Here is a 27,703-nt window from a genome sequence, read left to right as displayed (position 1 = left end):
AGCAGTCAAAATGGAGAAATCAGCATTCTAAAATTTCCCTAAATTTGTGTCCGCCATATTGGGATGATCGTAATTGCAGTTACGATCATCACGTTGACACCAGTGAATTTAGAAGGGGTTTATGTAAAAAGTTCAGGATTGAAAATCATAAAGAAATTTAAACAAGAGTATTCTTTTACGACTTGGTTAGAATGTAATATGAATACCCTAAAGTTTTATTCCCTGAAAGGAATACCAATTAATTTTTAATCTAGCTAACCACTAGATTAAAAAGAAAATATTGGTTATTGAAAAAAAATAAGAATAATATTATAGTTTTAAATAAATAAAGATGAATCGCTTTATAAATTTTGTAAGTGGTTTATCTTATCCCATTAGAAGATGGTGGGATAATGAAGAATGATCTATTGTAAAAACCACCAATTATTGATGATGATGAAATACAAGGTCCTTTACATCAAAGTGAAAGACCTATACATATTACTGATCCATCCGGCAGAAGAAACACTTAAAGTATTTAGCACTGTGATGATTAAACCTTTACGACAATTTAATGTAGATACATTCATTGAAGTGGAGTCAAAGCACTCTTATTTATGAAATTAACGAGACCCTTATTCAAAAGAAAATGTTAAAGGTGCAACTAGTACTTCAAGTGGAGTTAGTAAGAACAAACCCTGCAACGGGTGACACAACTTATGTGACTCCCTTTTTGTTTAAGATCAATCTAAGTGACTATCACTGAAGCAACTCATTTTGATTTAAAATTGACACACATGATAGAAAAGGTAAAGAAACATCTGAGAAGGTAGTGGTTGGACGTTTGGTCATATTGAAAAATTTGAAATTCATATAAGTAAATGTACACCAATTAAGTGAGTTTCATACATACATTTTCCAGGCTAATATGATTAATGTGCGAAATAATGACAATAAGTGTTTTCAATGGGCGGTGTTAGCAGCATTACATTACGAAGATGTGGATAAAAAAAACACTAATCAGATAAGTCAATACAAGAAATGGGAAAACGACCTTAATTTTGACAGTATTCATTTCCCAGTATCCTTAAAATCGATTGATCAATTTGAAAGACACAATACACACCTTAACATTAATGTGTTCGGTTATGATTATGTAGAACCAGATGAAAATAATTAAGAAACATTAGAAGTGTACTTTTTAAGAATTTCCAAAAATACTGGCACAACACATGTTGATCTTATGTTATTAACGAATGCTACGATACACTATTACTGTTTTATTAGAAGTATGTCACATCTTTTAACATCACAAGTAACACATCATAAATAATCGGTTTATTTTTGTCGAAGATGTTTAGGGCATTTTTCAAGACGACACCTTTTAGATACACACATGCAGTATTGTATTGAAAAGGATCCAGATAGAGCTCTAATGCCAAATAAAGATACCTTTATCAATTTTAAAAATCATAATCGTAAAATGCATGTTTCTGCTGTTATTTATGCTGATTTTGAATGTTATTTAAACATAGATACTTGTCAACCTAATGCATCGAAACCTTACACGAATGCATAAAAACGACATATACCTTCAGGTTTTTATTACCGAGTTGTGTATACACATATGGAAACTAAAGAAGGACTAGTATACTGTGAAATATATGGAAGAGGAAATGAGTGAAATTGCTGACATGCATCAAGATGAAAAAGATATGGTCATGGCAAAAGAAGATAATGCATGTTTTAAAGCGAGTACACGATGTGACATTTGTGATGATGAATTAAGAACGGACAAAGTACGAGATCATGATCATTTAACAGGTAAGTATCGTGGTGCAACACATAAAAAGTGTAAATTAGATTTTCAACTCCCCACCTTTGTTCCTATTTTGTTTCATAATTTAATTAACAGGGCACGATGCCCATTTGTTTGTGAAGGAGATAGGGTTTATTGCTGGTAAGATTGATTGCATTCCAGACACTGATGAAAAATATGTAAGTTTTTCTAAGAAAGTAAAGGGGGGAGTTTAATCATGCGATTTCTTGATTCATGTAGGTTTATGTTAAAATCACTCGAAACTTTAGCTACAAATCTAACCAAAGACCAATTTGAGGCAGTAAAGGCGAGTTTTGGAAAGCATTACGAATTGATGATTAGAAAAATAGTGTATCCTTATGATTATATGGATAGTTCTTTAAAAAAGACGGAAACACAATCACCATCGCCTTACGCGTTTTACAACAGACTAGACTAGGAAGACATTAGTGATGACGACTATACACATTCATAGCGTGTATTTAAAACATTTAACTATAGAACTATAGAGATTATCACAATTTATATTTGAAAGGGGATGAAATACAATTAGAGGACATTTTCTAAGACTTTGGAGAAATGAGTTCACTTTCGATCTTTATATCTGGGCGTCACTGGTGAGTCTTGTGTGGACGAGGCGCGTTTTTGGCGTATTGAATTTTAAACCTGATGCTTTTTGTTATCCATTAATCATGTGTTTCTTTGTCTAATACGTTCTCCTATTTATTTGTATTGTAGTCCTGTAATATTATGTTGTCATTTCAATGTTATATTTAACATTGCCATTAAAGTGCGAGGTTTGGCATGCCACAAAACCAGGTTCAACCCACCATTTTTCCTTTAAAAATGTCCTGTACCAAGTTAGGAATATGGCCATTGTTATATAATGGTTCGTTTCTGTGTGTGTTACATTTTAACGTTGCGTCGTTTGTTTTCTCTGAATTTTGATTGTAATTTCACATTGCGATAAGACGTGTCACGGTACTTGTCTATCCCAAATTCATGTATTTGGTTTTGATGTTATATTTGTTATTCTCGAGGAATTTTGTCTGATGCTTGGTCCGTTTCTGTGTGTGTTACATTTTAATGTTGTGTCGTTGTTCTCCTCTTATATTTAATGCGTTTCCCTCGGTTTTAGTTTTTTACCCCGATTTTGTTTTTTGTCCATGGATGTATGAGTTTTGAACAGCGGTATACTACTGTTGCCTTTATTTACAACATTATGGAATTGACTCTTTACATTATTATATATCACCAGGATTAGCTTAGGATGCAGCTTTAAAAATCAGTAAAGTAAAACTAGAACTATTAGACGATCGATATATGTTACTGATGTTTGTAAAGGCGACTCGAGGAGGTGTGTCTCCAATAAGTCATCGACATAGTAAGGCAAACCATAAATACAGGAATTATTACAACACTACACAACCTACTTAATACTTTACGTATTTAGATGCTAATAATGTATATGGATGGGCTATGTCTGAACCATTACATACCCATCAATAAAAATGGAGAGAACCAGAGGATGTTGAAAATATTTTACAATGGAAAGATAATAATTATATGGGATGTATGATTGGTGCGATTTAGAGTATTCATTAAAACTTCACGATAGTCATAACGATTACCCCTTCCTACCAGAAAACATAGACATCAATGAAGTTCATAAACTAGTATCGCATTTCAACAAACGTAAAAATTATGTCCTTCATTATAGAATTTTGAATGTTATCCTTTAAACCAAAGTACATCGTGTTATTACATTTCAACAATCACGTTGGCTTAAGTCTTACATTGACAAAAACACAAAACTTAGAGCGATATCTAAAACAGAGTCTGAAAAGGATTTTTTTTAAATCGATGAAGAATTCCGAGTTTGGAAAAACGATGAAAACTATGCGTAAACGTGTTAAAGGAAAAATTAGTAACCTCAGAAAAACAAGCATTACAAATAGTAGCCAAGCCAAACTTTGACCGTCGAGTGGTGTTTACCGAAAATTTAGTAGCTGTGCATATGAAAAAATCAAACTTAAGTTTGACAAACCTGTTTACTTAGGAAGTTGCATTTTAGACATTTCTAAAATTTTAATGTACGATTTTCATTATGGGTTTATACGAAAAAAGTATGGGGATTAGGCACGATTTTTGTTTACCGATACCGACAGTTTAGCGTATGAAATTCAAACCGAATAATTTTACAAAGGACATGATACCCCACATATAAGTTTGACACGTCTAAATATGAAGCAAATAATCCGTTTGGAATTCTAATAGGTGTGAACGAAAAAATCATTGGTAAGTGTAAAGATGAATGTAATGGTATGTATATGATTGAGTTTGTAGGTCTTCGAGCTAAACTGTACTCTTATCAGATGGAAGATGGTAAGGATATAAAGTAGTTCTTTCAGCGAATGATGGCAAACGGTACATCTTACCCGATGGCATCAGTACCCTGGCACATGGACATTAAAAAATTGAAAATACATTAATGACATGTGGTAGTAGAAGTAACAATCAAATGTCATAATAGTTCAATGTGTATAGAACGAAAACATTTAAACACATGTAAACAAATAATGGATGCTTTTCAAAGACGATTGCAACTTCGTGCTCGTTTGAAGGTGAGAAAACTTAAAATCAATGATTCGAGTGCACAACATTCTACTTCCCAACAAGCCCCTATTAAACGGAGAGTTGGAGAAAAAATATAAAACTCTAAAGATACCTCATTATGTAGGTGTGTTCATGCGTGATGCATTACCACCCCAACCACAGAGTAAAGAATGTGTTATTCAAAATCATGATCCCTTAAGGGGACCTGGAACCCATTGGACATGTTGGTTTAAGACTACAACCACCAAAGTGTACTTTGATTCTTATGGATTACCACCCCCAGCGAAATGGTAAATTATTTAAAACCAAAGATCTACTGCAACAACGATGAACTACAGATAAGAGGAACAGTGGTGTGTGGACATTTTTGTTTGTATGTGTTAAAATTGATGTCGGAAGGTCAACCTTATGATGAAGTCGTGTTTTCATTGGTGCTATAAATAAAACAATGGTTGACAAATTTGGAATCTATGGATATGAAGAAATCAATAGGAATAGTTTTCTTGAAGACTTGAACATGAACGACAATCATATCACTAACCTCAAATCTCCGAGTCATGGTATGAATGTTGCAACAAAACGATGGGTTATGAAGCAAGTAAAAGACAATACGACACAATTGGAAGTACCATCCGAGTGTAATCAGATGAAAACAGACATAAAACGACTAGAGAAAGGATGTGATGCAACCATTAAAGAACTTGAGAAAAAAGCAGATGAGTCTAAAACCACTGTGCAACCAAAACTTTAGGAAAAAGTAAATAAGATTAAAAAGTCCACACAACAAAACATCGATGCACTGGTGGAACGTTCGTTGTCAGTGGAAGAGTAATTCCGGGAAGATATTGAGAGTCTAAGGATGTTTGTTCAATTGAAACATGCTGGTGGGAGATCAAAAACCGTTAGTGATAAAGACATATCTAAGATGTTTAAGCCTTTACCCACATAATTCACATAGGAAAAGAAACCTTTATAGTCTTGGGCAAATTGTCGAAGACTATAAAGCTTGCTGAAAGGTGGTTACTGCATGTCTGGTTGTTTGATACAAGAATTAAAAGACTGAAAGTATCCTTTCCATTGAACAAAAACTCTTTTACACCAATCTTGGTTCGTTTTCGCAAGACCTTTTCGATGCGGTACAAATCTTGATCCGTCTTTTGTAGTTCAGGCTCGTAGAAGAAAACTTGTACTTCATCGTCATTACAATCCTTGATACGATACGTTTGAGGTTGAGTGTTTTACACGTGGGACACCGTAAATACCTCTTCAGTCCACCTAGGGGTGTATCCCTTTTCAAACACACCTATCTTTTAAGTTATTCGAACTGTATCCCCTACTTTAAATTTACTCTGTTTCAATGGAAGAGGGTTACCGTACAAGTTCCAGTACACTTTGTTCTTTTTGACTTGCAGCGATAGGAGTCATTTTAGTGGATCTATGTTTAGACGTATTGTATTGATGCACAAGATCACCCAACACATCGATGTAAGTGCGTGTAGAATTAGCCGAAAAGTATTTACACATTTTTTTTATGGTAAGGTTCCAATGTTCAACGACACTCGACTTTTCTTCATTCTCGGTAGAGTACAGTTCAATGTCGTGCTTTCGAAGAAACTCCTTTACCTCTTTGTTGTAAAATTCAGTACCTTTATCTGTCCATAACTTTTGAGGAAATCGTGATGATATTGTGAAGACCGCTTGGAAAGCATCTTTGACCGTCAACCCTTTCTTGTTTTTGAGATGTATGAGCCATCTGTATTTGGAAAACACATCAATGATACTTATATCAACGGCAGTCCAAATCTCATCTACACCTCAAACGATCACACGTCTTTTCTTGAATTGACGTCGAACGGGTTTATGTAATTCTTCTGCTAATTATGCTAATTGATCTGTCCAAAAAACTTTTTTTTTATGTTCCAAACCAAATCGTCGTTTAGTACCGATGAGAGGTTTAATGATACTACGATCTATTTTCTCTCTCATGGTTGGATTGTTATTGGAATCTAATTGTAAGAGCATATTTTTATCACACATAGAATTACGTGTTGGTGTTTTATCTGCATTGAGTCGTTGATGTAACTTTGTTCCATGTCCCGTAAACTGATGTCCCTGAAAATGCATTTCTACGGGTAGATGGTTAATGAGTTTGTTCATAAAACCTTTACCGGCAGACCTTACAAACTGGGATATTTTGTATCCACAAACGGCGCAGATTCCACCTTTTCGTTGTCGTCCGTTGCTAGTAATCTTTTCGTAGAGACCTTTCGTTTCCATTGTCCTTTTACATTTCAAACAATGGAGTGTCATTTTAAATAAGTGGATGTTGAAGATATCTCATACAATGAAACGATTGTGAAAAGAAAGAATCACTTCCTTCTTCCACAGCGTTCGATTCGAGGACTGATTATTGGTAAGTCAGACTGTGGTAAAACGACAATACTCAACAACTTTCTCCTTAAAGACTGGTTAGATTACGATTGCTAGCATGTGTTTGGAAAATCACTTTATCAACCTATCTATCAACTGTTGCAACACGCATTGGAAAAGGGATACACCATCAAGTGCGATTTGTTATCCGTTAAAGGAAAATGCCCTCGCTCTTTAATCGATGTTGTAAAAGACAACATCCTAGTGGTATCGTGGTCTTCTTTTGTGAACAAGGAGACGAGGAACCACACCCTCGACAACTGGACTCCCATCGTAAAAACTTAATGGTGTTTGATGATTTAATGTTAAGTAAATTTTAAACTTCCACGTCAAACTATTCGTGAGAATAGTAACTTCATCTGCTTGTTTTCACAAGACGCTAAAAATCTTGAACACTTTCATCACGATTATTGCTTAGATATCACATTTGAGGAGTTTAAGACATTGTGCAATCACTGTTGGGAAAGGCCTTACGGATTTGTGACCATCGATCTGACTAGACCTAAGAAAAATGGGAAATACAGATTTAAATTAAAAGACTTCTATGTCACTTAATAATAAAGAAGATTTAAATTAAAAGACTTCTATGTCACTTAATAATACAGAATGGATAATATACCTAAAATGTTTAAACCTTACGTTGAACTGTTTAGTAGTAGTAGTAGTAACAATGATGATGTGTGCGATCATACCTGTGTACCGTTTGACGACAGGGTAAACACATATGTAATATGTAGTGTTGAACAAATCTACAATCGACTTAGTAATGGTGATGACTATAAGTGTTGGAATTTAGGTAAAACCTTACACAAGTCAAAACACCCGCCTCAACAACCACAATGCACTTCAATGACGAACAGAGGACATCTATGCACTCATCCGTGTCAAACAAAGTCCTATGCCTCAGACATCTAAAAACTCAAGGGTGTGTCCACAAAGCCTCAGCAACCAAAATGCAGGATTTAAGCAGTGTAAAAATGAATGTCATCCTAACCAAAACGTTTGCTTTGATCACATAGATCCTAAACCTAGGAATTGGATCTGGTAAATGATACCTTGTTATTTCCATCAACTCAACGCTCAACGCTAAACAATGTTTAAAGCTAAACAACGTTCAATGCTCAACGCTAAACAACGTTCAACATTTAACGCTCAACGCTGAACGACGTTCAACATTTAACGCTCAACGCTGAACAACGTTCAACATTTAACGCTCAACGCTGAACAACGTTTAACGCTAAACAACGTTCAACGCTGAACAACGTTCAACGCTCTAAATAAATGACTTTTATTAGCATTACCGATCCTAAACAACGTGAAGTTCATGCTAAGGAGTTGCTAGATGTTAAACGTAGCATTCAAGCTAACAACTAACAACAACGATTGGATAAACAAGGATTGAGTTGTGACCTTAACATGTTTTTTAAACCAGTCGTAGAAGCACACGAGAAAACGGCTTCTAAAATCACCAAAACGATTGAAGATCTCCCAGCGATCCTACCTGCATTGCCTCCTCAGGTTATAAACCCATTACCACCTTCTGAAGTTGTAAATCCACTCAATGAAGATGATTTTTTGTTGATGGAGTAAGGTAGAAAGGAACTCCTGGTTTATGGGAACTTATGGTCATGAAAGAACCAGTTAATTATGAGCCTGATGATTTGAATGACTATGCTGAAATTTAAAAAAAAGTACTCTTGCCATGTATAGAGATAACTCAACCCTTTCAAAAACTCCTAAATCGAATAAAGGGTATAAATGGAAAAGGATTGTCTCACGCATTTAAAAGCTAGATAAGTATGGCAATGGATTGCAAACCGTATTTCTACCCTCAAACTTTAATCAACTCCTCGATCGATTGGAGTTGTGTGCTGCTTCCTATCAAGCTGGGAACAGTGGTTTACGTAACGAAATTGTAGCCATCCTCGATGCCATGAAAAAAGGGTGGCTTCATCAACAGCAAAGATTACAATCAAGCTCATTGTAACATTCTATAAAATAAATGCTAACCATTAAGAAAAAAGTCAAATTATAAAAATACTGAACTCTGAGGAAAATTCAAAAAGGAAAGTCCTTAATCAAATGGCAAAATCAAAAGCTCAAACACATCAAACGAATGGATAACAACTGTCATATTCCTGACTTGGTACAGGCATTTTCGTATGAGAACATTGTAGATTGAACCTGGTTTTATAGCTAGCTTAACCTTTCACATGTATGATAGTCGCATCAAATTACATTATATTGACAACGATGAGTGAACAAAACAAACAGACACAATAAGTAAAAATGTCAAAAATAGGGGTAGAGCAGTCAACATTGTCTTATCATCTTAATCACTATAAAAACAAACAAATGTAACAAAGAAGCACAACAAGTCATACATACAATTTTAACAACTGATACACACGTAAATATGTGTCGGTGGTCAAGGTCTGTTTGACACAATCGCCAATTAAGCTGGACGCATGTTAATCTTTTCTACCGCAAAGACATTGGGGAGGACTGCCATGACTGCTGCCACCAATGCAGCTCTTAAAGGTGTTGTAAAAGGAGCTCTCAAAGCTGGGGATCATGTGATTCATAAAGTAGGTAAAAACCACAAGACTCCCCATCAGCAAGTCCGGTTTAAAAACATCAGTTCATCCTCTAAAAGCAAAATGTTAAACAATATCATCTCAGGCAATGGTATTGCAACCATTCACGATTTAGTCAATCGCAAAAAAATGGATGAAGAACATACTTAGTATTACAGAACCTTTGTCTTTTGATGAAAGTATTCAGGAATATCAAGTCAATGAATACGAACTCAAAATAGGAGCATCCTTCAATAATGCAGGTGCTGAAAAAAGAAACAACATCGAAACCCAGGATCTGTTTGTCCAACCGGCTGAGAGTTATCTTTTAGTGGAAGGACGACATACGCTTTTAAAGAATGACAACCCGGCATATGCTGATGCAGATTTAGTGTCCCTTGTTAACAATGGTATCATGTATCTGTTTTAAAAAGCATCGGATATTAACTGTCCGGTCAACCGATTGAATACCTAAATGATCTAGGTATAGCGACTACCATGTTAGGGTTGTTGACGTATCTCGATGATTTTAGTAAATCTCAAGGTACCAATTGTGGTTTAAAGATTCAAACACGGATGCCGAAGCTGATAATACTAGTTTCATAGCTAGACGTAATTACATTATTACTAAACCTGACATTTAAAGGAACATTATCATTTACTATACCTTTAAAACATATCTTTGGTTTTGCATTAGACTTTACCAAAATTATCTATGGGTTTTAACATGAACTCACACTGGTACGAGATTCTGATGTAAATGCAGTGTTTAGAGCAGGAGGAACAGATCTATCAAAAAACTGAGGTAGGTAAATTATCCTGGTTCGTTACTCATGTCATTCCTTCCGATGAAAACAAAATGGTACTGTTCAAAAGAATTCAGAGTAAAAACTCAACTTTGGTTTCCGTATGAGACAATGTGATTTTATATCCGTTCCCCAAAGTAGAGAATTCACTTGGCGACTTGTGCCAAAACCGGTCATGGAAATCAAAGATACATCATCGTAGCCTTTTAAACCGATAAATATAACGATCAAGAACATAACGCATCCATATTTGATTACTGATTTTTAAGAAACATCTATGTCACCTTAAATGCGCAACGTTATACTGCCGTAGACTTCAACGCCTATTTTAATCAATGCAAAGTATCTAGAGTATACAAAGAAGCTGCTGACTTTCGTACAACGTTTTTAGTATGGATCAGCTCATTAGCAATAGAAACATTAACCCTTCCGACTTTACAGACCTTTATCCATTATTCATCATTGATGTAAGTCATCAATCTAAAAATATAAAAGAGTCTGTGGTTGATATTCAAATCCAGGCAGAATTCCTGTTCAAGCAAACACGGATGCTTTTGCATTGGTACTCTCTGATCGAATTCTACAGTTTGAATCTGATGGACAAAAGATGAACGTTGTGTTCTAAAAATCACTTGCTACAACACATTGTTGACAATACAGCACCCAAGCATGGGTTCTCTTTTATTGTGTCTGCTTATAACAACAAAATCGATACCCGATTCAATCCACCCTTTCACTTAAAAAATGGAAAGATATATGAAATGGCTCTGGTCAATCTAGAGAGTAACTACTCTTTCCAAAATATTCATGCAGGGAACAATACTTTTCGTTATTCTAATGGTAATGGTGCCACCTGGTTTACCATTGTATTAAACACTAGCTCTGTTAAGTGTGATTGGAGGACCCATGGGGTATGATGAAATTTAAAAAAAAAATTGTAACTGAAACGTATTACATGCAACGTGATTTGCTGTTAAAACGCGTTCAACACGAGTATGCTGTAGTGAAAACCTAAGTAAAAAACGGGTTTGTTGTTTAGGGAATTAAACCAGTTCCTCAAAAAAGAAATTTTCGTTGGATATAAATAAATGAACTATCATACACATGGTTTAAATTTTACACAAGGTCAAGCCCATAAATTACAAAAAGCAGTTAAGAGTGGTTGTCTTGTTAGTATTCGTTTATTGCATGCTTATATAAAGGGGAACGATAAGATGTTGATCACTCAGCGACAAAAGATCGAAAAGCTGTTAAAAAGTGGTAAAGGTGGTATGATCTTGGAGTTGAGTGTAAAACAACTCAAACAAAACATGCAAAAGGAAGGTGGTTTTTGGGGAATGTTAGCTAGATTAGCCATGCGAGCTCTTCCAATGTTAGCTAGATTAGCCATGCGAGCTCTTCCAATGTTAGCTAGATTAGCCATGCGAGCTCTTCCAATTTAAGCTTAAGGTGGCTCGTGGGTACAAAAATTTTAGCAAAAAATTAAACCTTTATATTTTCATTACAAATTTTATTTATTACACTATTAGTTGTTACTTTATGATATGGTACAAAAAACAACCCAAAAAATTGATTTGGTTTGGCCCCAGATGACTTTAAAAATTGAAAAAGCTCCAAATTATCTCCCTTTGGTGCAAAAATGCCATTTTTTGGCCTTAAATTTGAAATATTTTTTTAACTCATCGGTGACCTATATTTTTTATTATTGTTTTCAAATAAGCTGTACATAAACTAAATAATTGTAAAATTTAAGCAATTTCTTATATTAGGTTATTTTTTTATTTCGATATTTCCTCTTTTTCTCCTATTAGTTCAACAGAAAAAAAGGACATTAACAAAAATGTCTACTTCTTCCAGAGGCAGATTTTAGCTTAAATGAACGGTGACCCCATTTTTTTATTTCATTTTTCTTTTAAGTATATGATAAAGTTCATTTATGAAAAAATATATCGAAATCCTATATTAGGAAAAAAAATTCATTTATACCCAGGAGCCCCCTTAAACAGTACTCCCCGCTTTAGGTGAAGGTGCCTTGAGTGGTTTAGGTAGTTCTGCCATGAGTAAAGTCGTTTGATCAGGTCTTTACCTTAAACATGGAGATGATGTCTGCATTTGTAAAAAACACGGTAATGGTTTATACCTTACCCCAGGACAACTCCCTAATACATATGGTGATGGGTTGTATTTCAAACTTTGGGGTAAATTTTACAATGCAAATGATTAACAGGGTAGTGGTTTGCTTTTAGGTCCCAATAGTCCTTTAAGTCAAGTTCCTCTTTTAGGTTAGTTGATATAAATAATTGGATGACGTAGACTCCAACAAACAAACGTATAGAGAAGACAAAATTCGATGCGTTGAACAAACGTAGGAGGCAGAAATGCTTAAATACACTAACATTTTAAAAACATACAATAATCCAGACAAGGCGCTTTCCATCGAATTAAGAACCTGTTCTGTTCTAAACGTAATTTATACAATTAGTGCACTCAACACTGCTGCAACAGGAATCGGAGCCATTGCTTGCATTCTTTTAAGTTCACTAGCGAGAGCCGTGGTGTAGTCTTTAGTGCATCAGACTATTAACACAAAGGTTCCTGGATCGATTCCCGTTCAGGATGAAAATTTCAGGACCTCAATTTTCGGCTCTCCCATGACACCATTTGCAAGTATGGTCTTAAGGAAACGATGATTGTCCGTCGGAAGGGGACGATAAATGGCTGGCCCGTGTTGAGAGAGAGCCATATATCTTGCACGTTAAAGACACCCTTGTAGATTTCGAAAAAGAGTAGGTTAATGCCGCTACAAGGCAGCACTCGCACCCGCAAAGTGGAAAGGGATTAATATAAGTTGCAAAACTTGTTTCCCAGTACACTATAAATAAATGTTTAAATTAAACTACCGGTCATTAATTCGTTAGGAATGATTGGCTTAACGGTATTATTCAAACATGTTCATAACAAATGTAAACAAAAATACTTAAGACTCATCAGTGACGCACTGCTGCAACAGGAGTCGGAGCCATTGCTTGCATTCCTTTAAATTCACTAGCGGTCATTATTTGCTAGGAATTATGGGCTTAACGGTATTATTCAAACGTATTCATAACAAATGTAAATCAAAAAGAAGATACCGTACAAAACATTAGAACCTCTAAATCTAATTAGTTAGCAATGGTACCAGGATTATAATTTAATACGCCAGACACGCGTTTCGTCTACATAAGACTCATCAGTGACGCTCAGATCAAAATAGTTATAAAGCCAAACAAGTACAAAGTTGAAGAGCATTGAGGACCCAAAATTCCAAACAGTTGTGCCAAACATGGCTAAGGTAATCTATTCCTGGAATAAGAAAATCGGTAGTTTTTCGAAAATTTTAAAGTTTCGTCAAAAGGAAATTTATTAAAATGACCATATAATTGATATTCATGTCAACACCGAAGTGCCGACTACTGGGCTGGTGATACCCTCGTGGACGAAACGTCCACCAGCAGTGGCATCGACCCAGTGGTGTAAATAGTTATCAAAGGTACCAAGATTATAATTTAATACGCCATACGCGCGTTTGTCTACAAAAGACTTATCAGTGACGCTCATATCAACATAGTTATAAAGCCAAACTAGTACTTTATCTTCGTCATCATCACTTTCACTGTAAAAGCCACTATCAAACTCACTATCACTGTCCAAACCTAACATAACATAACAAACGGTAAAAGTAAAAACCGAACTTGACCAATGTTTTATAATATGTCCCAAGACATTGCTTTCAAACACGTGAAAGCATTTAGTCAAAATGAATATGTTACAGTCATTTTCTAAATTCAGGCATTTTGTAAAATAACTGAATTTTTAGGCAATTTCTAAAATGCTTAAAGTTGACAGGCATTTTACAAAATGCCTGAAAAAACCTAGTCATTTTGTAAAATGCCTGAAATTTTCACAAACTGCCTGGTCTGTTTCAAATTTGAAACTATTTTGAACAAAATTAATATTGGAATAAAAGGACATTCTTCGGATTAGTATCATATGCAAAGGTAGGTGCATTTCTTCTGTTGAGATATAACTTATTTTTGATTTTCATAACAAACTGTAATAAGAAAATCTGTAGGTTCCTATGAACCTGAATTGCTCATCTCGCAAACTATTGAAAATAAAAATATGATGCACTCAAGGAATATTGTAACAATTGGTAAAGTTAAAAACGAAGACATTATCACATATGAAGATTCAGTTGACGACATTTGTTACCATTAAGTTGCCTCATAGGTCTATTGAATATCCATGAAATATTTGCCACTGGAAATTTAGCATGCACCAATTATTTGACAAATCATTCAAGACGTCTTATTTTTTCTATGTTTTTCTTCTGCTAAATTCTGTTAAGCTATTTGTATAAGGCCACCATTGAAAGGTTACAAATTAACAAATTTATATACTTTAAAATTGCAGATTTGATGTGTTACACTGTAGAAAAATTGATAAAAAAGCAACAGTCATTGACAGATCCTGTCCTATATTATGCATATGCAGAGGAGAAATATACAGCATTGTAATGAGAGCACATTTGAAAACTGGACATGGTGGAAGAGATTAAATGTTAAAAGAGGTCAACAAGAAGTACGCAAATGTGACAAGACATGGTGTGAATTTGCTTAAAGAAATGTGCAAACAATGTCGACTCAAAAAAAGGAAAATTGCCAGTAAAGGTCTAGTTGTTGAGCCGTTGATAAGTAAGGACTTTAACAGCAGGGCTCAGGTTGATCTAGTAGACATGCAGTCTATGCGAGATGGTGAATTCAGATTTATCATGCATTATTAAGATCATCTGACCAAGTTTGCTATATTGCGAGCACTTACATCAAAGTATGCCTCAGAAGTCGCCTATGTTTTTATTTTTTATGCCCCACATATCCTGCAGTCGGATAACGGACGTGAATTTTAGTCTTTTAGGCAATATATAAAATGTCTGAAAAAAATAGTCAATTTGTAAAATGCCTTAATCATGCAGGCATTTTAGAAAATGCCTGAAAATTTCAGTCAGTTTACAAAATGCCTAAATTTAGAAAATGTCTGTAACATATATAAATGTCAACCTTAAACCAAAGAAATACATTTTGAAAGATGTCTAAGGGCATAACTCTTAAACGGTCGAATTCAAGGAAGAATTTGTATGTGATATTCCAAGGCATTGTCTAACTCTTTAAATTTGAAAAGATTTGAAAATATTAAAGATTAGTTTGAGGCATTTCATTTGAATTGAAACCGTCAAAATCAAATTTGACCTGTATTTAATGATCAAATTTTCAAATTCAAAAAGATTTGGTCAAACGATTTATATACTCATTTGGAAATCCTTCTCATGTTCCTGTTCGAGCCGTGTATAATAAAGCCTTTGATTGAATAGAAACTGTCTGGACTTAACATTCGGTACCTACATACTTTTCGGTTTTACTTTCAAGAGTAAAGCAACAAAATTAGCACCCCGGTTTGCAAAAAAGGAAAAGACAGCAGCCTATTGGACAGCTATAGAGGAATAACAGTCTCCTCAATATTAGGGAAAACATTTGAACATGCATTACTCAATAAAATTATTAACAAATTGATAATCACTCATCTCAACGATTTGGCTTCTCAAAAAGATTATCTCCGTCTATGGCAGCTCTACTAATTTCAGAAGCACAAATGAATTCAAAACAGGTGGAAGAATAGACACGTTATTTCCAAGGGGCATCCCACTCGACATCTGGGAAACAATTTATGAGATGTATCATGATCTGACATCAAGAACAAACTTGAAAGGAAAATACAGTTACTGTACCAGTTTTCCCATAAGGCAAGGTGTCCGTCAAGGAAGTATTCTCTCAACTCATTTGTAGATGGCAGATATTGAAGATCTATTAATACAATTAATTAGGGCTACATTCTGAAACTAATTAATCCGGCTGTTCAACTTGTGCTGATGAGTTTTACTGTCTAGCTCGGATGAGGATATGCAGGTTATGGGAACCAACTGTGCCCCTCTTCTTGTCGACTTATTTCTTTATTATTTTGAGGCTGACATCATACAGGAACTTCTTAGGAAGAGAGATCAGAAGTTAACTTTACGTTCCGCTATATAGATGATGTTGTCCTCTAAATCATACAAAAATTGGTTACTATGTTAAACGAATATATCCCATCGAACTAGAGATACTAGAGAACTACAAATACAGTTAAGTCTACCTCATATCTTAACTTAAATCTAGAAATTGACAATAAGATTCGGTTGAAAACAAAACTTTACGACAAAAGAGATGATTTCAGCTTCCCAATTGTGAACTTTCCATTTCTATGTAGCAACATTCCAGCAGCGACCGCATACGGAGTATATATCTCCCAATCAATGTTAATATCACGAAATTTGATGAGACTGTCATCAAAGTGAGAGGGTTAGCGCTATAAAATCAGGTTTTATCCACCATTTTCTACATTTGAAAATGCCTGTAACAAGTCAGGAATATGACATTTCTTGTCCATTCGTTTTTGATGCGTTTTGTTATTTGATTTTGCCATGTGATTATGGACTTTCCGAATTGATTTCCCTTTAATTTCAGAATTTTTGTATTTTACTTTTTGATACGGTATTTCCGGGCTTTTATTTTCTATCATGATTTCCTTGATAGAGAGGATTGCTGCTCACAAGGAAGCTTTTAAACCAACAGTTCCAAATGGTGAAGTTGAAATCATCCCTTCGCACATTTTACGGACGCCATCACGAGTTGGTTGACCGTTATGGAATAACCGTTTCACAGATGATACCGGATGTGTTCCTTATGTCGTAACTACAATACCCTTCCTTTTTCACGAATGTGACCTACCGAATGAGACTATTTGTAATTACATAAGCAACACGGGTGCCACATGTGGAGCAGGATCTGCTTACCCTTCCGGAGCACCTGAGATCGCCCCTCAGTTTTTGGTGGGGTTCGTGTTGCTTAGTCTTTAGTTTTCTATGTTGTGTCATCTGTTCTATTATTTGTCTGTTTGTCTTTTTATTTTTGGCCATGGCGTTGTCAGTTTGTTTTCGATCTATGAGTTTGACTGTCTCTCTGATATCTTTCGTCCCTCTTTTATGTTAAACACAGTTAACAGCTATCCCAAGGAACATGAATATACAATCCGTCCGACAAAGAGTGTTTTATTAAAACAGAATCAAACCTCTTATAATAGTGGAAAAGAGACACTATCAGCATGGGAGCTGGGGAAGATGGAAATGACAATATCAGATCAAGCTACTCATCTTGGAAAAGCAAGATCTCCCAAAAATGAAAAATATGATAAATGTTGACGAAAGAATAAATCTGGCGCGAAGAACATCTTACTCACTGATGAAAACAGGCGTTCATGGAACCAATGGTCTGAACCCACGTGTATCCTACAATATATCCAGAATATATATATATTGCAACACCTCCTATACAGTTTAGAGATCCTTCCGCTAAATGTAAGGTAACTAAAAGCACTTACCGACTCAACATTCCTGAGAAACATCATGTCTCTGTCTGTCAGAACAGCTTTAGTTGCGTTACTTGGTGCCCTCCCGCTCGAGGCTGAGCTTCACGAACGTCAAATGAGTCTTCTTCACTCCATTCTTACATCAGAAAATCAAAACCTAAAAGAATTTTTACTACGACAATATTGCCTGCAAGGAAATCAAGAAACTTTATTAGAAAGAACTGAATCTATTCTAAATAATTATAATCTGCCTACTATGGAGGAATTTTGGAAAACACACCAACTAAAATTAACTGGAAACATATAACAAGAACTGCAATCATAAAATTTTGACATGAATTGATAAATACAGAAATTTCTCAAAAGTCAACTCTTCATCGTCTTGACATTAACTCAATACATATTGGAGAAACTCATGCAGTTTGAAACACCGCTCTGAATTTACCAGGAGAAACAAAAAGGGAAATAGTTAAAGCAATAAGTCTTACTGGAACGTACATTCTTCATGCAAATAAGGCAAACTTCCAAATAGAAAATGCTGACTCAATCTGTCCCATTTGCAGGATTGAAGAGGAGAACCTCATCCACTTCATCATAAGATGTCCTGTTCTTGAAGGTATTCGCAGAAAACATTATGGAACTACTAAGCAAGATATAGTGAACAAAATTGGAAGCACTCAGTGGAATAGAAAGTTCCGTGAGAGAGACATTATATGGCAGTTGATAACAGACTGCAGGAAACTGGAGAATATCTGCCTCATGATGTAGTGATTATGCACAATATAGAGTCTACATCTCGTAGAATGTGCTATGATATGCATGTGAAGCGACTTACACCAATGAACATAGATAAATGGAAGTTAATGTATGTGTATTCAGTATTAACCGTAGCGACTACTCAATAGCTGTCGTTTTATAATATCATCTGTGTGCTTGGACTTAAGCATGCTTAACTATAGCATTATTGAATGGCTTAATCTGTGTGGCTTGGCTTGCCTGCTAGAATAACAGTAGAATTAGTGTCTTGCTATGTTGTGTTGATTACAAAACCGTTAATATGAAAACATTATAATTTTTTAAAGATTTCAGTCTGAAACTTTTAGTCTGTATATATATTAACATTTATTAAAACAGTGCATACTTTTATGATAGAAGTTTTAAAGTAACATTCTATATGGAATACTTTAAAATGGATTATATTGCGCCGTGTAACATAGGCCTTACATTCTATATTGATATTTGTGCCCGTGTAATATAAGCCAAAATTTAAAAAAAAATCTGTTTGAATGTGCTCCTCGTTAGCAGGAGGAAGATACAGAAAAGAAGAAGATATCTCGATTATAGACTTATATAGTCTAATTTAGTCTAGTCTACCCTTTTTTAGTCTATAATATGATAGTCTAGTCTTGTCTTGTCTAGGCTATTATAATATAGACTAGTCTATTGTGTTCTATTATATTTTTCCATACCAGTCTATTAAAGTCTGATCTAGTCTAGTCTATGTATTCTAGTCTAGTCTTTTCTGTTCTTATCTATTTCTTGAGGTCTTGATTATAGACATAATGCACCCTCTTTTTAAACATGATTCTAGTCTAATCGATCTAAACTAGTCTTTTCTATCCTTTTTTATAATCTATTCTAGTCTAGTCTAGTCTAGTATATTCTATTATATTTTTTTTCTATTCTAGTCTATTCTATTATATTTTTTTTTCTATTCTAGCCTATATAGTCTATTAGATCTATAAATAAGAAGAAATGGTATGAGTGCCAATGAGACTGTTAGTCATCAAGGTCACAATGTGTGAAAAATGAACAATTATAAGTCAAAGTACGGGCTTCAACTAGTATAGTCTAGTCTAGTTAGTCTTTTCTATTTTTATCTATCATAGTCTAGTATAGTCTAAATAATTTCTTGTTTTCTCACGAAACAGATTTCGAGGTAGATATCAAAAGGATTTTTTTTTTAACAGGAAACCCATAACAACCTTTTAGAAAAGGCATTGTCTAAGATTACCAGAAAAAAAGTAACAATAAGAAATAATAATTGTTACACTGAAGAGACTAATTGCCTAAATGAATTTCCGGACAGAGACCGAGTTTAGATACGGAAATTACAAGTTACAATAATATCTTTTCTTATTGTTATCTGCACATGCTGGAGTTATTCTTATCTACCTGTATAGAAAATTATTTTTTGATTAATGCAATGATATACGTATTCAACATTTTAAAGAACATTTTACTATTAACAATAACCACAATAAACCTATGTCTCGTATCAAACATAAACTAATAGAACTAGCCAAGGAATTTGTTTTTGTCCAGGCCGATAAAGCTGCTAATAATAGTATTATTGTTTGACGTAAATTTTACATTGAGGTTCTGAAAAAGGAAATCACCAATTCACCAACATTCCAACTGAGTCCATTTTCAGAAATCGAAATCTGTAACAAACATAAACTTTTAGCCACCGCTTTACAACATGTACAAGCAGAGCCAAATACAATGAAAGTCCCAACTATGTATTGGCTTCCGAAGCTACACAAAACCCCTTACAAATATAGATTTATTTCGTCTTCAAGCCATTGTTCAACTACTAAATTGTCTATTCTTCTTACCAGCACATTTGGTACAATTAAAAACCTTATACTAAATTGTTCAAATGAAGCCTTCGAAAATAGTGGAATAAATTACTTTTGGAGTGTCAAGAACTCGTTGAAAGTTCTTGATAAATTGCATGCTTATATTGGTGATTTTGAATCTGTTCAAAGTTTTGATTTTTCTACCCTGTATACCCCATTGCCTCACATTCTCATTAAGAAAAAATTCACACACCTTATTAAATGGGCTTTCAAAAAATCAGAATGTGAATATATATGTTCAAACTCTTTTAGGTCATTTTTTAGTAGCAATAAACAAAAAAAAACCATGTTAATTGGACATGCTTTGATACTATATATGCCCTTGAATTTTTACTAGATAACATTTTTGTTCGCTTTGGGGATTCCGTATATCGTCATATTATCGGAATTCCAATGGGGATTAACTGTGCAGCATTTATTGCGGACCTCTTTTTGTATTGTTATGAGTTAAAATTTATGACAAAAATAAGCAAAGACCCATCAAAACAACATCTGATAATCAAATTTAATAATACTTTTAGATATTTGGATGATATTTTGGCTCTCAATAATGACGACTTCAGTATGTATATTAATGAAATTTATCCTGCTGAACTTACTTTAAATAAAGCTAATACTAACAATGACCACTGACCTTTCCTCGATCTTGATATCTATATCTCTAACGGAAAGCTGAACTACTAAAATTTATGATAAAAGGGATGATTTTTGATTTCCTATCGTTAATTATCCGTTTTTAGATGGTGACGTTCCCTTGTCACCATCTTACGGTGTTAATATATCTCAACTTGTACGATTCGCTCGTGTATGTAACAATGTTTTAGGTTTTAACGAGAGAAATTTATGTATTACTGAAAACTTATTACACCAGGGTTTTGGATATCACAAACTAGTCAAAACATTTACTAAATTTTATCATCGGTAAAAAGACATCATTCGTAAATTTAGCTCAACATGCAGACTTCTTATACGATCAGGTATTTCACATCCAATTTTTATGGAAATATTCTTTATAAAGCACAAAGGTGTCAGTATTCACCTCAGAAACTTACAAAACCTTTGAATAGACTTTTTAAGAAGGGATATACTTACGATACTGTTGTCAAGTCATTAAAGATTGCATATTTTGGCGTTAATATTGAGTCACTGATAAGGTCTTTGCGTCGGAACTGAACACATTTATTCTACAGTAAAAACAGTTGTTGGCATGACACGGGTTATGTTTTCTCATATATGTTATGATGGTATGATTCTAAACCCCTAACGGGAAGGATTGTGCCTGATGTTCATATGATGAAATCATAATCTTTCAGTCAGTTTAATTGAAGTCTGGAGCTGGCATGTCAGTTAACTGCTAGTAGTCTGTTGTTATTTATTTATTATTGTCATTTTGTTTATTTTCTTTGGTTACATCTTCTGACATCAGACTCGGAGTTCTCTTGAACTGAATTTTAATGTGCGTATTGTTATGCGTTAACTTTTCGACATTGGTTAGAGGTATAGGGGAGGGTTGAGATATCACAAACATGTTTAACCCCGCCGAATTTTTGCACCTGTCCCAAGTCAGGAGCCTCTGGCCTTTGTTAGTCTTGTATTATTTTAATTTTAGTTTCTTGTGTACAATTTGGAAATTAGAATGGCGTTCATTATCACTGAACTAGTGTATATTTGTTGAGGGGCCAGCTGAGGGACGCCTCCGGGTGCGGGAATGTCTCGCTGCATTGAAGACCTGTTGGTGACCTTCTGCTGTTGTTTTTTTTATTTGGTCGGGTTGTTGTCTCTTTGACACATTCCCCATTTCCATTCTCAATTTTAATGATATATTGAAGGCATATTATACATATCTAAAATTGTTGAAGCTATCTATTTTGGTGGCACTTCCTGCACATTCAGTATGTAACCTATGGGAACATTTCTGGTGATACCACTTCAAACACCTGTCGGAAACTACACGAACTATAGATCTATTTATACAGGGACATATATGCACGTCTTTACCACATATTAAACTGTTCTACTCTGCTGTATCCTTCTTCAGCGATATCTTGTTTTTTTCAAGAACTTCTTCTATATAACTGCACACAATTTGCACTTGAATTCGTTGGAGTTTCTCATTAAAATATTGAACGGTTATATTAACTATTCAATGACCACACATTGGACACCTTACTCATTCGTATCCATACTTAAAAATAATGAACTATTTTAATCTCCTGGAAAGCGTCATAGTCATATTGGTCAATTAAACTGTAATCATGTAATTGTTTAAATTTATTTCAGATTATAACAATGTGCGGGACAAATTTGCCATTTCAGAATTGGCAAATCTGACTTTGTCGGTTAACTTTACAAGATATCAAACATATTTTTTGCCCAAGTGATAGATAATAAAAAAAACAATAATTTCCCCATATGTCTCATCATATCACCGTTGTCACTGTTGTCACCACAGATGATTAAAAGTACATTTCCAATGGAAAAATTAAATATTCGAAGTTCCCATGGGAAAAGTTAAAGTTCCCATGGGAATTTAACTTTTCCGATGGGAACAGTTTATTTTCCCATGGGAACAATTTTTCTTCTCATAGGAACACTTTTCTTCTCATTGAAACATATATTTTCTGTATGGAACATGTTTTCCGTTTTATTGTTTTTCTCCTAAAAAATAAAAAAATTGTTGAGCTTGCAGGATTTATGTGAAATTATTGCAGTATGCAGGTTTTCTACAAAATGTCAATTTGGTTTCATTTCTAAAGTTGCAACTTCCATAAAAACTCTGATTATCTAGTTGAATATGAAGCAATCGATGGCAAATCAGTTTTCAAATAAGTTGTGCGTGTGTGTTGTTATCACAAAATTTTATGTTTTCTATTTATATTGAATTTATTGTAAATTAGATAATAAATGTTTAACAATTTTTTTCCGGTGCTTAGAAACACCATACATTTTGATTATTTATTTTTTACAAAATACAAGACTCAAAAAACAAAAACACTATATATAACCTTGATAACATGCTGTGATAACATATTCATTTACAAATACACGGGCCTAATTGACGGGTTCTGGTTGAATGAACATGAATGTCGATCGATTACACACAGATGACGATGAATAGAGTGTGGCACGTGTATTGTTTTAAAAACTTATCATTGATATCGATTAGTGATTTCTGTGACATATACATGTATGTTTACCAAATGTACAAGTTTGTTACTTTCATTTTTTTTGTGTGGTACTTATCTTCGTTTTGCTTTTGTTTAAACACATTCAATTTTCAAAAGAAGCATATGGGATTGAACACAAAATACATAAGATAATAACGAATAACAATATAGTAATTATACATGTAACACAAACTATAAACAAAAACGAAAATGCAATATGATATTTTTGTAATATGAACTGGCGTGAAAAGTAGGAATTCAGAATTTTAATTGTATGCAAAGTTCTGAATCTTTGTGTAATTCTGATGTGAGATGGCAAAGATTCAAAAATTTCTTTACTTTGCTGAAATTTATAAAGGCCACCGTGAACAGCCGGGTGTACATGTATGCCATTTGCTTAAATATGAATGATATGGATGGATGTAGTAATGATATAGATGTTAACCTTAATGATATGTCACTAGAATTAAATGAATTATTGAATAATCCTATGACTTGATGAAATAAAAAATGTTGTAAAGAAGTTAAAAAATGGCAAATCTGCCGGTCAAGATGGTATACTAAATGAATATATTAAAAATACATTAGATGATATGGTGCCTACATATATTTCGCTATTTAATATCCTTTTAGACACGGGTCTTGTACCTGAGAGCTGGGGTATGGGAATAATGATTCCTATTTTCAAAAATAACGGATCTAAACTAGATCCTAGTGCATACAGGGATATAACTCTTAACTCCTGTCTTAGTAAAACATTTACATCCGTATTGAATTGTAGACTAAACTCATTATCAGAGGAAATTGAATTAATTTCCGAGGCCCAAGCAGGGTTTAGAAAAGGCTTCTCAACTGTAGACAATATATTCATTTTACATGCCCTTATATCACTATATTTTTCTGCAGGAAAAAACTGTTTTGTTCGTTTGTAGATTTTAATAGTGCCTTTGACACAGTCTGGCGAATGGGACTATGGCAAAAAATTGCAAAAATTAAATATTCAGGGTAAAATATTTAAAGTTATATATAATATGTATCAAAATATTAAAACATGTATAAGGAAAGGAGACGAAGTTTCAGCGTTTTTCAGTTGTGATGTAGGAGTAAAACAGGGAGATAATTTGTCTCCTTTCCTCTTCTCATTATTTTCAAATGACCTTGAAATTTTCTTGTTAGACAACAATGTCGATTGTTTAGAAAAGGTTTATGCAAAATGTGAAGAAGAATTGTCTTATCTACTTAAACTCCTAATTATCTTGTATGCAGACGATACTGTACTACTGTCTGAAACAAAAAAGGTGTTCAACAGGTCTTGTTAGCGTTTGAGCAATAATGTTATTTATGGAAACTTCGTATTAATACAAACAAGACAAAAATTGTAATTTTCAGCAAGAGAAAATTTAAACCAAAAATTGTATTTAATACCTTTGGTGAAAATATTGATGTACAAGATTCATATTTATATCTTGGTGTTATGTTCAATTATAATGGTAGTTTTTGTACTGCTAAAAAGAAATTATTGGATCAGGCAAATAAAGCATTGTATGCTTTACTGCAGAAAATAAGGAATTTGACAATTCCATTAGATTTGCAATTACAATTGTTTGATTCACTTATAACTCTAATTCTTGTTTACTCAAGTGAAGTATGGGGATTTGAAAATAAACAGGATATAGAAAAATTACACTTGCAGTTTTGTAAGAGAATTCTCAATTTAAGAAACAATACTCCTAGCTATATGGTATAAGGAGAACTTGGACGTTCTCCAATGAAAATTGTCATTAAATTGAGAATGGCGTGATTTTGGAACAACCTTTTATCCAGTAGTAACAAAATATCTAGTATTTTGTATAGACTTATATGTTTAAACTTCACGAGAGTAAGCAAGGACATTGTAAATGGATTTCTTATGTTAAATCTATTTTTGATGAAACAGGGCTTAGTTTTATATGGAATGATCAAATGTATATGGATAACAATATTCTCAAGTCTATTCTAAAACAGAATTTGACTGACCAATTTATTCAAAATTGGTTCTCGCAAATTAAAAGCTCATCTCGGGGGAAATTTTATGGACTTTTTAAACATGAATTTAAACTAGAACCATATTTACTTAGATTGGCTGTAGCTGATAGATTATATATGTGTAAGCTAAGGTGCTCAAATTTAAAATTTCCTATTGAGACAGGAAGATGGGCAAAGATCCCTAAACAAAATAGAATTTGTCATTTATGTAACTTTAATATTGGTAACGAATATCATTATATGTTAACTTGTACATATCCACAAATAAATCATGACTTGGATTGAGAGTTGTCTCATTGGCACTCATATTTAAACATAAACCGATAGCGAACACGTGCAATGATATTTGCAATTTGTATTTGGACTGTTTAGTCTCATATCCTAGGTTGAAAAGTATGTTTATCAACGTGTTTACCTGTATACTATTTTTTTTTTGGGGGGGGGGGGGGGGGGGATTGAATCAATCAACCAAATGGGTCATCCTTGTTTCACTATCAATTATGAAAGTATTCTGCTCTGGTAGCTGAATACATGAGTTACCCATATCCAGCGCAGAGTTTAAATTGACAGTCTACTGCATACGGATTGTATCAGGTCGATTTATTTGTTTGCAAAAAAGTGAAGAAAAAAAACAACAACACAGAACTCCAAGGAAAATTTAAAACGGAAAGTCCTAAACTATTGCAAATTTGTAAAATCAAATGTTTTAACACATCAAACGAATGGAAAACAACTATTATATTCCTGACTTGGTTTAGGTATTTCTTACGTAGAACATAGTTGATTAATTCAGATTTAGCTTAACCTCTCACTTGGATGACAGTCACATAACATACCATTACATTGACAACAAAATACGAACAAAACACACAGAAGTAATTGGTAAAAATGTCAACAAATAGACGAAACAACAGTCAACACTGTGTTATAATCTCCATCGCTATAAAAACAAACAAATTTTCACTCACCAAAAATGACAAAAAACATACAAAATTGAAACACAAGATTTAAAACCAAATGACAACACAACAACACAACATCAGGATGTACTAGTACCGATTCACGTATACAAGATAATACGAAAAAAAGCATCTATACATCATGACCATCATGTATTACTTGTGATGGTGGTACGAAATATTTATGAACAAGATGTTGGTACCACCTGATTAACATCTTTAGAAAAAGGACGAGACATTCTTTGACACATCTCTAGCTCATTAACTTTCTGCTCATACACTAGTGACATTTTTCAAAGTTTTAGTAGTAGATGCAAGCACTTGCATACTTAATAAGTTTGGAATGTATATCCAATATGCATGTAAAGTTGATATATTGCTACTATAGCGGGGGAAGTTGATTATTTCGAAATTAAAATTACATCGTTTGTCATAATCGTGGTACGAAGATGACTGCTGAATTCACATTCTTGGTATAAGTCTAACAATGAGTCGGAGAAACGCGTGTCTTTCGAACCCAATCAGAAAAGTTTGGATTGTTTATTGAAAGGACATCATCAATATATCTGAACGTGAAATTATCTGATCTTGATTCTTTGATCTTTTTGTTTTTCAGAAGTGTCTGAAGAAAATCCGACTCATATGACAATGAGACGACATGGGCAAGGAGAGGCGTACAATAAGTTTTTATAGAAGATGGACCAAATATACCAGAGGGACAGTCAAAATCATAGATTGAAAATAAACTTTGCACCTGTCCTAAGTCAGGAATCTGATGTACAGTAGTTGTCGTTTGTTTATGTAATATATACGTGTTTCTCGTTTCTCGTTTTGTTTATATAGATTAGACCGTTGGTTTTCCCGTTTGAATGGTTTTACACTAGTAATTTTGGGGCCCTTTATAGCTTGTTGTTCGGTGTGAGCCAAGGCTCCGTGTTGAAGGCCGTACTTTAACCTATAATGGTTTAATTTTTAAATTGTTATTTGGATGGGGAGTTGTCTCATTGGCACTCACACCACATCTTCCTATATCTATTAAAACGCCAAGGCTAAAAATAAAAAGACAAACAAACAAATAGAAGTACAGAGGACACATCATATAAAACTTAAGACTAAGCAACACGAACCTCACCATAGTCTGTGGGTGATCTTCGGTGCTCTGAAAGGGTAAGCATATCCTGCTCCAC

Source organism: Mytilus trossulus, chromosome 8 (assembly GCF_036588685.1).
Source record: "Mytilus trossulus isolate FHL-02 chromosome 8, PNRI_Mtr1.1.1.hap1, whole genome shotgun sequence".
Taxonomy (NCBI): domain Eukaryota; kingdom Metazoa; phylum Mollusca; class Bivalvia; order Mytilida; family Mytilidae; genus Mytilus; species Mytilus trossulus.
This window is presented reverse-complemented; position numbering follows the sequence as displayed.